Raw genomic sequence first — 14,068 nt, 5'->3', positions numbered from 1 at the left:
CACACACACACTGCGCACGCACACACACTCGCATATGCATGCACATACACACACCGCTGTCCAAAGGAAAGTAGAAACTTGGCTGTGGAGTCAGTCACTCAAGAAATCTTTATTGAGCACGGACTATGTGCCAGGCACTCCTCTAGGCGCTGGGAATACAGCAGTGAACAGAACAGGGACTGGCATTTTAGTGGGAGTGATGGACAAAAAACAGGACAGATGGTACCTGAGATGGTGATGTGTATGCAGGAGAAAAATGTAAAAATAAGGTCAGCAAAAAAGATAAGAGGAGAGGGAGGGAGCTGAATCGATATGGCAGGGAGCGGGGAGAAGAATTCAGGAGAACAGACAAGTGCATAAGCCCTGAGGCAGGAGTACCGTGATGTGCATCATCCAGATAACACAAAAGCTAATGGGGCTGGAACAGTGAGGTGGGAATAGATCAGCCAGGGAGGGGACAGGGGCACACAGTGTGTGTGCCATGGTAGGACTTTAGTTGTTACTCGCAGTCAGATGGAAGCCATTGCAGGGTGAACCTTTCCTGTAAGCATATACCACACCAGTCATCGTCACACGGAGCTGGTGGCCTTGTACCTCTTGAGGACATTGCAGGAGGTCCAGAAGACATCAACAGCCTGTCGTTGCACAGCTTCTCCATATTTGCTCCCTCTTCTTGCAGCTTGACCCTGCTTTCTTTTGAGCTGCACTCCAGGGGGCTGTATGAGGGAAGATGCAGGAAGAGGACCCAGGCCGGAGGTGATACCCTTTCTGCTATCAGTGGCCCAGGCCAGACGGGGTTATATGGCTGCTGAGAGGAGAAAGGAATTGCTGGGTGGGCGGTAGGACAGGAGAGGCCCAGGTGCTGCCTGGTGGTCAAAGGTCTGAGCCCTAAGCTGGAAAGACCCTCCTGGGCCAACTACCCACTACCGGTCTCCTTCAGCTTTTAACTGGAGTATTTTTATTCCAACAGAAAAGTTAAAATAATCGTGCAACGAACACCCCATATACTCTTTACCTATGCACTCCCTTTCTCCCTCCCTCCTGCCTTTCTCCAGGGAGAGAGGAAAGAAGGAGAGATGAAGGGAGAGAGAGAGAGAGAGAGAATAGAGGTACAGGTTTAGCTATCATGCCATTTCACCTCTAAATACTTCAGCACGTACCCATGTATCACCCCAAAACAAAAGCATTCTTCTATACAACAAAAACACCAAACATTAAAATAACCAAAATGTTTAACAGTGTTGCAATACTGTCAGCATACAGTCTATCATCATATTGCCCATATTCTGAGTTCCCCAAATGTATGATAATGTCTTTCATAGCTGTTTCATTTTGATTTTTTTTTTCAGCTCAGGACTCCATCAAAGATTAGGCACTTCATTTGGCTGATATGTTCCTTTAGTGCCTGGTCTAGAATGAATAATGCCCATGGTACTTACCCATGCTGGTTTTTTTTTCTTTTATGACATTGACATTTTTTGAGACAGCCCAGTTGTCTTGTTGAACGTCCCTCCATTTGGGCGTAACAGATTGTTTCCTCGTGATTAGATTCGTGTGGCACATTTAGGGCAATAACACTAGAGGTAAGGTCGCGTCCTCCCCAGTGCGTTATATAAGGAGGGCATCATGCCCGTCTGTCCTATCATTAGTGATGCTAAATGTGATCATTTGATTAAAGTGGTTCCAGCAGATCTCTCCATTGTAAAGGGAATCTTTCCCTTTGTAAACGGCAATTCATCTGTGTAGTGAATTGTATATTTGAGACTGTGTGACTATCCTGTGTGAAGTCCCCACAGATTTTTACTCTGTGACTTTTAGCAGCTACTAATACCTTTTCTGAATTAACAATTTTATTGGTCACTGCAAGATGGAGATTTTTCCTAATTCTATTATCTTTTCTACATTCTTTGTCAAGGAAACTTTTCCTCTCTCTTCATGGATTCTTTTCTTATTATTACTATTCAATGTGTAAAAATCCAGTCATCATTGTTCTTTTTGATGTTCCAACGTGGGCCTGTGGGAGTCCCTTCAAGCTGACTCTTATGTCCCCCACTTTTTTTTTAATTTTTTTTACCCCCACTTTTTTTAATAAAACAATTTTATTGAGGCATAGCTGACATGGAAAAATTGCACATGTTTAAAGTGTACAATTTAATAATTTTTGGTGTATGTATACACCCATGAAACCATCACCATATTTAACATAATGCACATAAGCGTCACCCCTAAAAGAGTCCTCGTGCATTTTCACTTTCACCTTGTAAACCTCCCTGCTAGCCCTTCATCATCCCCCCCCTGGCAACCACTGACCTGCTCTCAGTTACTGTAGATTAATTTACATTTTCTAGAGCTTTTTATAAATAGAATCATGCTTTTGTACTCTCTTATGTCTCTTATGTCTCGTCCCTTTCACTCCGCATGATTATTCTGAGATCCATCCATGTTATTGTGTGTCTCAGTAGCCCATTCTTTTCTGCTGCTGAGTAGCATTCCCTTGTATGGATATGTCACAATTTGTTTATCCACAAGTCAATATGTTGTCGATGGACATCTGGATTATTTCCAGTTTAGGGCTACTACAAAGAAAGCTATTATGAACATTCGTGGAAGTCTTTGCATGGACATATATTTCTTTTTCTCTTGGGTCAGTACCTAGGAGTCAAATGGCTGGATCATATGGGAGGTTTTAATTTTTAAGAAACTGTCAAAGTGTTTCCAAGGTGGTTATACCGTTTTCCATTCCTGCTGGCAGCAGATAAGAGTTCCAGTTCCTCCACATACTTGCCAAGATTGTCATGGTTAGTCTTTTTAATTTGAGCCATTCTATTAGGTATCTAGTGAGAGCTCATTGGTATTTTAATTGAAACTTAAACATTTTTTAAATTTAATTTTTTTATGACAAATGATGCTGACCATCTTTTCATGTGCTATAGGGCCTATGTTAATTTTCTCTGGTGACACGTCTATGCAAATCCCTTGCCAAGTTTTCTTTTGGATTGTTTGTTTTCTTATTGTTCAATTTGAGAGTTCTTTAAATATTCTGGATACGAGTCCTTTATTAAATATATGCTTTGTAAAGATTTTCTTTCAGTCTGTTTTGTCTTTTTATTCTCTTTAATGTCTCTAAAAGTGCATAAGTTTTACATTTTGATGTATCAATTTATCCATTTGCTCTTTTATGGATTGTTCTTTTGATGGTATATCTAAGAGATATTTGCTTAACCCTAGGCCACAAAGATTTTCTCCTGTGTTTTCTTCTAGAAGTTCTATTGTTTTAGGTTTTACAATTAGGTTTATGATCCATTTTGAGCTAATTTTTGTATACAGTGTGAGGCATAAATTGAAGTTTTGTTTTTCTTCCATATGTTTATCCCATTGTTCCAGCACCAGTTGTTTTAAAAAGCTAGACTTCGTTTACTGCATTGCCTTCATAACTTTGTAAAAAATCAATTGTCCAAATATGTGTGGTTTATTTTTGGACTCTATTCTGTTCTATTGATCTGTGGTTTATCTTTACGCCACACTGTTCTTATTACTGTAGCTATAATTATTATTCAAATCAGATAGTGTTAGCCCTCTGACTTTATTCTTTTTCAGAGCTGTTTTGACCATTTTTGGTCCTTTATATTTCTATATGATTTTTAAAATCAGCTTGTCAATTTCTCCAAAAAGCATGCTGGGGTTTTTTTTTTGTTTTTTTTTTTTTGTTGAGAGCCCGCTGGCCCATGTGGGAATCGAACCGGCAGCCTTCGGAGTTAGGAGCATGGAGCTCCAACCGCCTGAGCCACCGGGCCGGCCCGCATGCTGAGATTTTGATTGGGATTTCATTGAATCTATAGATCAATTTGGGGAGAATTGCCATCTTAACAATATTGAGTTTTCTGACCCATGAACAAAGTACAGTTGATGCTCGTTATTTCTGGGAGTTACATTCCGTAAAGTCTCCGCGAACACTGAATTAATGAATACTGAACCACTGCTCCTAGGGGAAATATAGGGCTAGGCTCCTGTGAGCCTCTAGTCACACCATTTTCATCAACTGATCAATACACAATCTTTTAAAAATTTTTTGTTTTTCAGTTATAGTTTACAGTCAATATTACATTAATTTTAGGTGTACAGCATAGTCGTTAGACATTTTTATAACTTATTGGTGCTCCCCGCCATAAATCTAGTAGCCACCCAGCATTGTACAATATTATTACAATTACAATATTATTGACTATGTTCTCTATACTGTAATTTATATCCCTGTGACTATTTTGTAACTGCCAATTTGTACGTAATTCCTTCACTTTTTCCATCCAGCTCCCCCAACCCCTCTCCCACCTGGCAACCATCAGTTTGTTCTCTGTGTATGAGTTTGTCTCTGTTTCAATTATTCAGTTATTTTGTTTTTTAGATTCCACATATAAGTGAAATTATGTGGTATTTGTCTTTCTCTGTCTGACTTATTTCCCTTAGCATAATACCCTCTGGGTCCATTGATGTTATTGCAAATGGTAAGATTTCATTCTTTTTCATGACCGAGTAATATTCCATTGTATATATGAGCCACATCTTCTTTATCCAGTCATCTATCGATGATAACTTAGGTTGCTTCCATATCTTGGCTATTGTACATAATGCTGCAATGAACAAAATGATGCATATATCTTTTCGAATTAGTGTTTTGGATTTCTTCAGATAAATACCCAGAAGTGGCATTGCTGGGTCATATGGTAGTTCTATTTTTAATTTTTTGAGGAATCTCCATACTGTTTTCCATAGTGGCTGCACGAATCTGCAATCCCACCACCAGTGCATGAGTTCCCTTTTCTCCACATCCTTGCCAACACTTGTTGTTTCTTGATTTTTTGATAATAGCCATTCTGACAGGCATGAGGTCATATCTCATTGTGGTTTTAATTTGCATTTCTCTGATGGTTGGTTACTGACATTGAGCACCTTTTCATATGTCTATTGGCCATCAGTATGTCCTCTTTGGTGAAATGTCTATTCAGGTCCTCTGCCCATTTTTTAAATTGGATTGTTTGAGTTTTTTTGGTGGTAAGTTGTATGCGTTCCTTATATATTTTGCATATTAACCCCTTATCAGATGTATCATTGGTGAATATCTTCTCTTATTCAGTAGGTTGTCTTTCTGGTTTTTTGATGATTTCCTTTGCTGTGCAAAATCTTTTTAGTTTGATATAATCCCATCTCTTTATTTTTTCATTTGTTTCCCTTGCCTAAAGAGACATGTCCAAAAAATTATTACTAAGTACAATGTCAGATAGTTTACTGCCTATGTTTTCTTCTAGGAGTTTTATGGTTTCGGGTCTTACATTTAAGTCTTTAGTCTATTTTAAGTTTATTATTGTATACGGTGTAAGAAAGTAGTCTAGTTTCATGTTTTGCATGTATCTGTCTAGTTTTCCGAACACCACTTATTGAAGAGACTGTCTTTACTCCATTGTATATTCTTGCCTCATTTGTTATATACCGTGTTTCCCCGGAAATAAGACCTAGCCGGACCATCAGCTCTAATGCATCTTTTGGAGCAAAAATTAATATAAGACTGGGTATTATATTATATTATATCATATTATATTATACTATATTGTGGCCCGGTCTTATATTATTATAGTAAAATAAGACCAGGTCTTATATTAATTTTTGCTCCAAAAGATGCATTAGAGCTGATGGTCCGGCTAGGTCTTATTTTCTGGGAAACAGTATTAATTGACCATATACGCCTGGGTTTATTTCTGGTCTCTCTATGTGTCTGCTTTTATGCCAGTACCACACTGTTTTGCTTACTACAGCCTTGTAGTATAGTTTGATATCAGGTAGCATGATACCTCCAACTTTGTTCTTCTTCCTCAAGCTTGCTTTAGCTATTAGGGGTCTTTTGTGGTTCTGATCAATACATATGTAATTTTGTTTAATGTGTATCTCTGTTTAATGTGTATCTCTATTTAAAGTCACCTTAAGTAATATCTATTGTTGATTTATTAACATTTAAGTTACAGCCAATGGCACTCATGCTTGAATGAAGTTTATCTAACATACACATTTTCTCATTAAAGTACATCACAGCCTTCTTGCACAAAGGAAACTAGACAGCACTTCAACACTATGCTTGGGGGCCATGTTAAAATCACCAACAAGAATATAAATGTGAAAAATGTGGCACTAAAGAGACTGCAGAAAGAACACTTGCTTATAATATGAGAGCTGAAACTAGAAGGCAGAGTATCACCTTGTCTGACTTCAGCTGGGAATGCGTGCATCAAGCTACTCAAATGTTTTGCTGCCCTGTGTGTGTCTGTCAGTGACCTCAACAGCACTGCCATTATTGATTTGGGGGTTGCAAATAAATTCTAGCTCGTATGTGAATTCGTAAATGCAGAATCCACAAATAATGAGGATCAACTTATACCTCTTCATTTATTTAGGTTTTCTTTCATTTCTCTCAGCAATATTTTATAGTTTCCATTGTATAAATTTTTCATAACTTGTGCAAGATTTATCCCTCAGTAGTTTGTATTCTTTATGATATTGTAAATGGTATTTTTTTTCTATTTCAATTATTCATTGCTAGCATATAGAAATACAATTGTTGTATATTGATCTTGTATCCAGCAACATTGCTAAACTCAATTAATTTTAATAGCTTTTCTTTGCAGCTTCCATTGGATTTTCTACATAGATGATCATGGCATCTGCAAATAAATGCAGTTGCACTTCTTTCTAATTCCCTGTCTTTAATTTCTTTAATTTTATTTTTGTCTATTTGCACTGGCTAGAAACTCCAGTACAATTTTGAATGGTAAGAGTGGACATCCTTTCTTGTTCCTAGTGTTAGGGGAAAGCATTCAGGCTTTTACCATTAAGTATGATGTTAACTGAAGTTTCATCATAAATGCCCAAGGAAGGACAAAATTGGAAGGGATCTAAACTTGGAAAGTGTGTAGTTGAGCCACCAGTTAGCAGAGAAATCTGATGGTTTAGCCAGGCTGGAGCTAGCCTGGAATTTCTGGGCAAGCAATAGGCAACCTTCCATAGTATACGTGTGGGGGCGAAGCAGGACCTCAGCAAATGGTGTCATGGGTAGTGGGAGACTGGGCACTGATGGAGCAGGTGGCCTTCAGACTACCTGGGTCACATGTGTGCTTGTAGAGGGAACACTGCTGGCTAGATGAGATGCTCCAGGCCATAGGCAACTAACTGCGTGCAGGCCACGAAGGGGCTTCAGTTTCGGGAGGGTTGTAGAAAGGTTATCACTGGGTTGAGGCTGCAAGGTCACAGACTGACGGTGTCCTGTACCAGTGGCTGGGGTAGGAATCCACTGCAAACCCCTTGTCAAGCATTGGAAATTGCAGAAAGGCTTTTCCTTTTGCAAAGTCCCTCCAGAGTCCTCTACTGAGAGCTTAAAATCATGTTCACTTGAAAGGACAAATGTTTAAAGGAATTCTGTCACTTATCATTGAGCACATATTGAAGGGGCACTTGGAACTGAGGCAATAAATTAATAACAGGTGGGCAGAATGTACTATTCTAACCACTCTTCAAAGCTGGCTGCAGAGGCAGTGTGAGGATCTCAAGAATAAGGTAGAAGGGAAGGGATCAAACGAAAAGTCTTGAGAAGCAAGTGTGGGGCCCTGAGAGAATTGAGAAAACTGGGTGAGGACAACTGGCTCAGCTCCACAGGCATCCATGGCTAATCATCGTTTGTTCCCAGATTACTGCTCATCTGATGACCCAGGAAAATAAAGGACTACTTTTCTGTGATGGAATTGGGTGGCCTCCTCTCCCTTGCTGCGTGTCCAGAAGGATGAGACACAGATATCCACAAACTGCACCCCACCAACAGAGGGGTTGACCAGACTCCAAGTCTCTGAGCCCCTTAGATCCATCTTGGCTGAGCCAAAGATCTCAGGATATGTATTCTGTGTGTCCCACCCAACTCCACACTTCTGCCTAGTCTCCTTCAGGACTGTCAGCTTGTGACACAGAGCTTGGGACACAGTAGGGGCTCACAAAATATTCCTACAATGAGGGAAACAGGTCTAGATGTATTTCATCTTTGAACCTCCAGTGCTCAGCATAGTAGGTGCTCAGTGAATGCTCAAGGCAGGAAGAAAACACAGTAGGGATCAAGGAGCTTCATGGGCCCATTGAAGACATCGGAGCTATTTTTATCAGTGTTCAAAAGCACTTTGTGTGTATTAATTCATTTAGCTCTCAGAATAATCTTGTGATGGCTTTTGTCACCTTTTCCATCTTAGAGATGGAGACAACGAAACCCAGAAAGGTTAAATAAATTGCCCAAGATCACACAACAAGTGGTAGACCTGGGATTCTAACCAGGTACTGTATTTCAGACCCTTCTCTCTTAATTATCATAAAATAGCTCTTCACCCATCTCTTCTGTATCTCCAGCCATAGAAGAGTGCTGATACGTAGATGGCACTCAATACATATTTACTGAACGAATGACATGTCCACAGGAAATGTCATTTGTTCCAGACAGGAAACAAAGTCTGCAGCTCTCCCAGCATCAGGTAGTTCTGTTGGTTACACAACATAGGTAGCCATTCTCTGAATAAGGCAGCCTGGATTTGGTCTTTTCTTCCTTCCCTGCTTCTTTCCTTCCTTCCTTCCTTCCTTCCTTCCTTCCTTCCTTCCTTCCTTCCTTCCTTCCTTCCTTCCTTCCTTCCTTCCTTCCTTCCTTCCTTCCTTTCCTCCTCTCCTCTCATCTCTCCTCCTCCTCCTTCTTCCTCTCTCTCTCTCTCTCTGTCTCTCTCCCTCTCTCTCTCCCCCAAACCCAGGTCTGCAGAGCTATTATTGATAATGATACCGAACCTTCAGTAGAATGAGCCAAAAGCACACTCGTGGGCCAGAGTAGCTACTTGTCTTACCCAACGCCAAGTCTCCCCTCAACCTTAGTAACCGGACCACTGCCCCTTTTGTTTCCCAGCCTCCTTGGCACCAGATGTGGCCACGTGCTAAGTTCTAGACAATAGGATGTAAGTGGAAGGGTGGTGTGGAGCTTCAGGGACAGTTCCACAAAAAGAGAACACAAGCGCTCTCCTTCCTTCCCTTTTTGCTGTTTCCTGGGATAAAGAGAACATGCCTGAAGCCCCAGCAGCCATTCTGAACCAGGGCTGACCTTCAAGATGGAAGCCACTTGCTGAAGATGTTGGAGCAGGAAGATAGAAGGAGACAGGATGCCTGATGACCTCGTGTAACCAGGACGATACCCCGGATTGCCCCCTCACACTTTCATGTGAGAGAAAAGCCTTGTTCTCTGTTATTTCAGCTGCTGCTATTTGGGATCTCCTGTTTAGGCAGCTATATTTAATCATTAGGCACCGATTCAGTCATTATCCCCATTTTACACATAAGGAAACTGACTTGAACCCAAGCAGTCTCACGGTGTGCCTGTGTGCAGAACCACTAAACTACAGGTGCCTTGCAGCCGAATGCTAATTGCTCGCTGCGCTGGGTAAACACTAGCTGGAGGGTGGCTGGGCTCTGCCAACGTGGGAACCAGGAATGCGAGGGTTTTGGCAGTGGCCTTGGTCTGCTGGCAGGGGCCACTTCTCTCTGTTCTCACCACATTCGCGTTGTCTGGGCCAGGGCCCTACAGCATTTTGGCGGGGGACTCAGACCACGTTACTACATTCCTCATATTCTGATCTGCCCTCAAGGAGCCAGTAGGCCAAACAGAGGGAATTATTGGAGGCTTTTGCAAGAGCTGATTCCAGCTCCCTGTGAAACAGGATGGGGCGGCTGAAGTTCCCCGACAGGGAATTAGGATCAGAGAGCTGCAAAGATGATCGCGTTTAGCGTCTCCCAAAGTGGGCTCCAAAGCATTTGCCATAGAACACCAGTATCAGGAGATGTTAACAGGTGTTCAATGTAGAAGCATTGGGAATCCAAGAAGCTTGAGAAATAGGACTTATGACAGGACTTCTCAGAGTCTTTCATGCATTGGGACACTCCTGAAGAGGAATGAAATATACAGCATTCCTTAACAGTATTTGAAATTTGAGCCATTTCTTTGAGGAATATCTATCTCAAAGTATGTTTTTCCCTTAAAAAAAATACTATCAATAGATAATTTACTGCATACCAAGCACTGTGCTATGGATTACACATGCACAATCTCATTAATTCTCAGAAAAATCTATGAAGTGGGTCTGATATTATTGCCATATTATAGCTAAGAACATCGAGGCTCAGAGAGTAACAAGCCAAGGGTGCAAGACTGTAAGAGATAAATCAGTTATCCAAACCCTTCTGTGTGATTCCAGAATCCACCATACTATTCAGCCCAGAGAGGAGCGAATTTGCCATGTCCCACACAGCGGGCAGGCAGCCATGCTATTAGGTTGGTGCAAAAGTAATTGTGGTTTAAAAGGTTAAAAATCATTGCAAAAACCACAATTACTTTTGCACCAACCTAATATGTAGCTCTGAATTCAGGTTTCTTGACTCCTGTTTCAATTGTTTTTCATTCTTTGTTGCTTCTCGATTCATGAACATATGTCAGTTGGTGGGTGACACCTATCTCCCTACACTGCAGTTCCCTCCCACACATCCAGAGCTGGAGCCAAGAGACCAGCTGGAGGTGAAGCGGAACTTCTGGGAATGGTTCTTGCTCCATCACCAACATGCTACAGTGACCTCTCATTCACCTTTATGGACCTGACCCATGATACAGGGACACATCCCTGAAACGAACCCATCAGTTTTGGGCCATGCTGTCCACCATAGGTTCCGCTCACAGAAGTAAGCCCTGTGAGGATGACTCTGGGGGTCTGGGTTTTACATTTTTAAATGGTTGAAGAAAAACAGCATTTTGTGACATTCTGGTGAAAATTATATGAAATCCAAACTTCAGTGTCCATAAATAAAGCTTTATTGCCACACAGCCATGCTCATTTGTTTACATATTGTCTATGGCTGCTTGTGTGTTATAATGACAGAGTTGAATAGCTGCAATAGGGACCCAAGGCTGGCAAAGCCTTGACTATTTACTTTTTGTTCCTTGACAGAAAAAGTTTGCTGATCTCTGTTTTAGGTGAATGAAATCAAACCCCTATAGTATCTCCATCCACATCTGGTGATTCCTTCTCAAGTAGCTGGTTTCATTCCTGCCTCTCAGGGGTTGGCCAGAATGAAATGGACTGTGACTAAACCTCAGAAATGGGGAGAAGATGCAGGCCAAGCAAAGAGGGGGGGCATGCATGGCTCAGGAGCCCAGGGGCCCTGGAGCCCAGAGTTCCTGGCCTGGGGCTGCCCCTTCCCTGTCGGCTCCTGAGCAAGTGCCTTCCACTGGGGCTGTGTTCCTACTGATATAATGTGCTCTCGTCCATCTACTTAATAAATACATACTGAATGCCTACTATGGGCCATATCAGGTACTGTGTAAGGATGCAGAGAGCTTATTTATATAAGGACAGTTCCTGATTTATGATGGCTCAGCTTGCGATTTTTCAACTTCACCATGATATAAAAACGATACCCATATAACCATCCTGTTTTTCACTTTCACTACAGCATTCAATAAATTACAGGCATTGCGTTGGATGATTTTGTCCAACTGTAGGCTAATGTAAGTGTTCTGAGCACGTTTCAGGTAGGCTAGGCTAAGCTATGAGGTTCGGTAGGTTAGGTGGATTATATGCATTTGACTTAATGATATTTGAAACTTATGGTGGGTTTACCAGGACATAACCCTTGTAAATCAAGAAGCATCTGTATATGTTAATATATACTTGTACGTGCACTTGTGTATGTGTTATATGTCTTTATGTAATATATAAAATATTCTACTAGTGATAAATGCTATACAGACAAATAAAGCATGTTAAAGAGATAGTGATGGCGATGAGGTGTTTCTTTAAATAAGGGAGCCAGGAAAGATCACTCAGGTGTATGAGCAGAGACCTATACGAAGCAATGAACTAATGCATTCCAGGAAGAGAAAACAGCCAGTGCAAACGCCCTGAGATGGAACTGTCCTGCGTGTGGTTAAAGGAGGCAATAAGGCCAAGATGGCTCCAAGACAGGGTCTGGGGAGTAAGGAGGAGGAAGGTGAAGGGAACTATAGGCCAAGGAGAGCCTTTGGGTAACACCCTAAGTGCAATGGAAATCTATAGAGGGTTTTGCACCATGACCTGTTCTGATGATTTAAAAGGAAGTCTGTTGTGTGGGGGCTGGATTGAGAGGTGGGTCTCCATGCCACAGACTTTCCTTTGGGTCCTCAGGGTGGCATGAGGCAAAGACCGCCTGGGAGGCAGGGAAATGCTGCCACTCTTCAAATTGAAAGGCTAGCAGAGGATGAGGGTGCTGGGCCCGCTGTAGGTTTAGGGGGGCCAGAGCATGGCCTGGCGCAGGCCAGGGGCCCAGGACAGGCGGCGGGTTGGACTGAGTGCAGCTCTCAGGCTTCACCTCCTCCAGCAAGTCTCAGCTACACCCCCACTCCACAGCCCCTGGAGCGTCCCTCTCGCAGGCCGCCATGGCATGACAATGTCTCTGTCTTTCCTGAGTCCTTCCCTCTCTGAACCTGGAGGTCCTCACTGGCACGGACTGTCTGGCTTGCGAGCACTGGTAGGTGGCAGGGAGTGTGGATTTACCAAACGACTAAGCCACAGGCTGGAGTCAGATGGGAGGTGGGAGCAGGTCAGGCAGGGAAGGTCAGTGAGGGAGGGCTCGGACGTGTAACTTCTTCCTCTGAAGTGGACCCTGGCCCGCTCCAGGGATGCTAGACCCTTCCCTCCAGGGCCTGGGTGACTACCTCTCATCGGTATACAGACCCTTGTGTTACAGTGATGCGTCCCAAGTTCCTCCCACACCCACACCCAACACAGAGCTCCTCAAAACCCCTTCATTTCTGATCCCTGCCCTAAAGAATTCCACAGGTGCCAAGGACAGAGAAGGAAAAGCTCATGAACGAGCGCCCACCGTGTATTTTGTATGAAAATCTTTAGTCCTGCCAACCATCCTCTGAAGTGGATTTGGACTACTTTGCAGATGAGAAAATGAAATCAGAAAGCTGATCTGCCTCAAGATCAAAGTGCCCGTGCACAGCAGAGCCGGCCTGTGCTCTCTGAGCTGTTAGGCACTCAGTACTTGCTGGGTCAGTTAACTGAATCAAGCATCTAAAGCACCAATTTGCTATGCTCTCGTTATCTGCCATTATTAGTACAATGGTGTAGACCTCTGGTAACACCCACTATAAAAAAAGACAGTAATAAGTGTTGACAAAGATGTGGGGAGAGTGGAACCCTCACACATTCCCGGTGGGAATGTAAAATGGTGCAGTCCCTTAAGAAAACCATTTGGCAGTTCCTCAAAAAATTATAGTTACCACATGACCTAGCAATTATACTGCTAATTATAAACGTGCCAAAGGGTATTAAAAACATAGGTCTATGCAAAACCTTGTATCTGGATGTTCACAGCATTATTCATTAAAGCCCCCAAATGGAAACAACTCAGATGTCCATTAACTGATAAATGGATTTTCTATACAATGGAATACCATTTGGCAATAAAAAAGAATGAAGCATCGATATGTGCTACGTCATGGATAAGCCTTGAAAACATTGTGGAGAGAAGCTAGACACAAAAGGCCACGCACTGTAGTATGATTCCATTTATACTGAATATCCAGAAACGGCAAATCCATAGAGACAAAAGATAGATTAATGGTTGCCAGGGACTGGGGGGGGGTGTGTTTCAGAGGGAATGAGAAGTGACTGCTAGTGGGTATGGGTTTCTTTTCGAAGTGATAAAAATGTTCTGGAATTAGTGATGACGGCTGCACAACTGAATAAAAAACCACTGGCACGAACACGTCAAAAGGGTGAACTATCTCAACAAAGTCGTTAAGAAAAACCAAACTTGTAGGTCGTCTTTCCCCAAGCTCCAGGCTGCGGTCTGGGCGAGCATAAAGGGAGCCACTGCAAAAAGCTTCACCCTCAGCGAGCGCTGGACAAAGCCTGGGTCTGGAATGCAGCTTGGTCACTCTCAGATTAGGCAGGAAGCCTGTCTTATCTTTTCCTGTAAC

The 14,068-nt window shown here is 42.3% G+C and overlaps 1 protein-coding gene across 1 annotated transcript in view; it reads right to left on the bottom strand.

Moving 5' to 3' along the window:
• Window positions 1–510: 510 nt before the first annotated feature.
• STK35 (serine/threonine kinase 35) overlaps window positions 511–14,068 on the bottom strand; it is a 56,708-nt gene continuing 43,150 nt past the window's right edge. The window contains exon 5 of the transcript XR_013992262.1: window positions 511–808. The gene's annotated coding sequence lies outside the window, so the exon portion shown is untranslated. The remainder of the gene's footprint in view (window positions 809–14,068) is intronic.

The sequence above is a fragment of the Rhinolophus hipposideros genome (genome assembly GCF_964194185.1).
Source record: "Rhinolophus hipposideros genome assembly, chromosome: 22".
NCBI lineage: Eukaryota > Metazoa > Chordata > Mammalia > Chiroptera > Rhinolophidae > Rhinolophus > Rhinolophus hipposideros.
The sequence above is the reverse complement of the archived record's forward strand: the minus strand, read 5'-3'. Positions and strand labels throughout refer to the sequence as shown.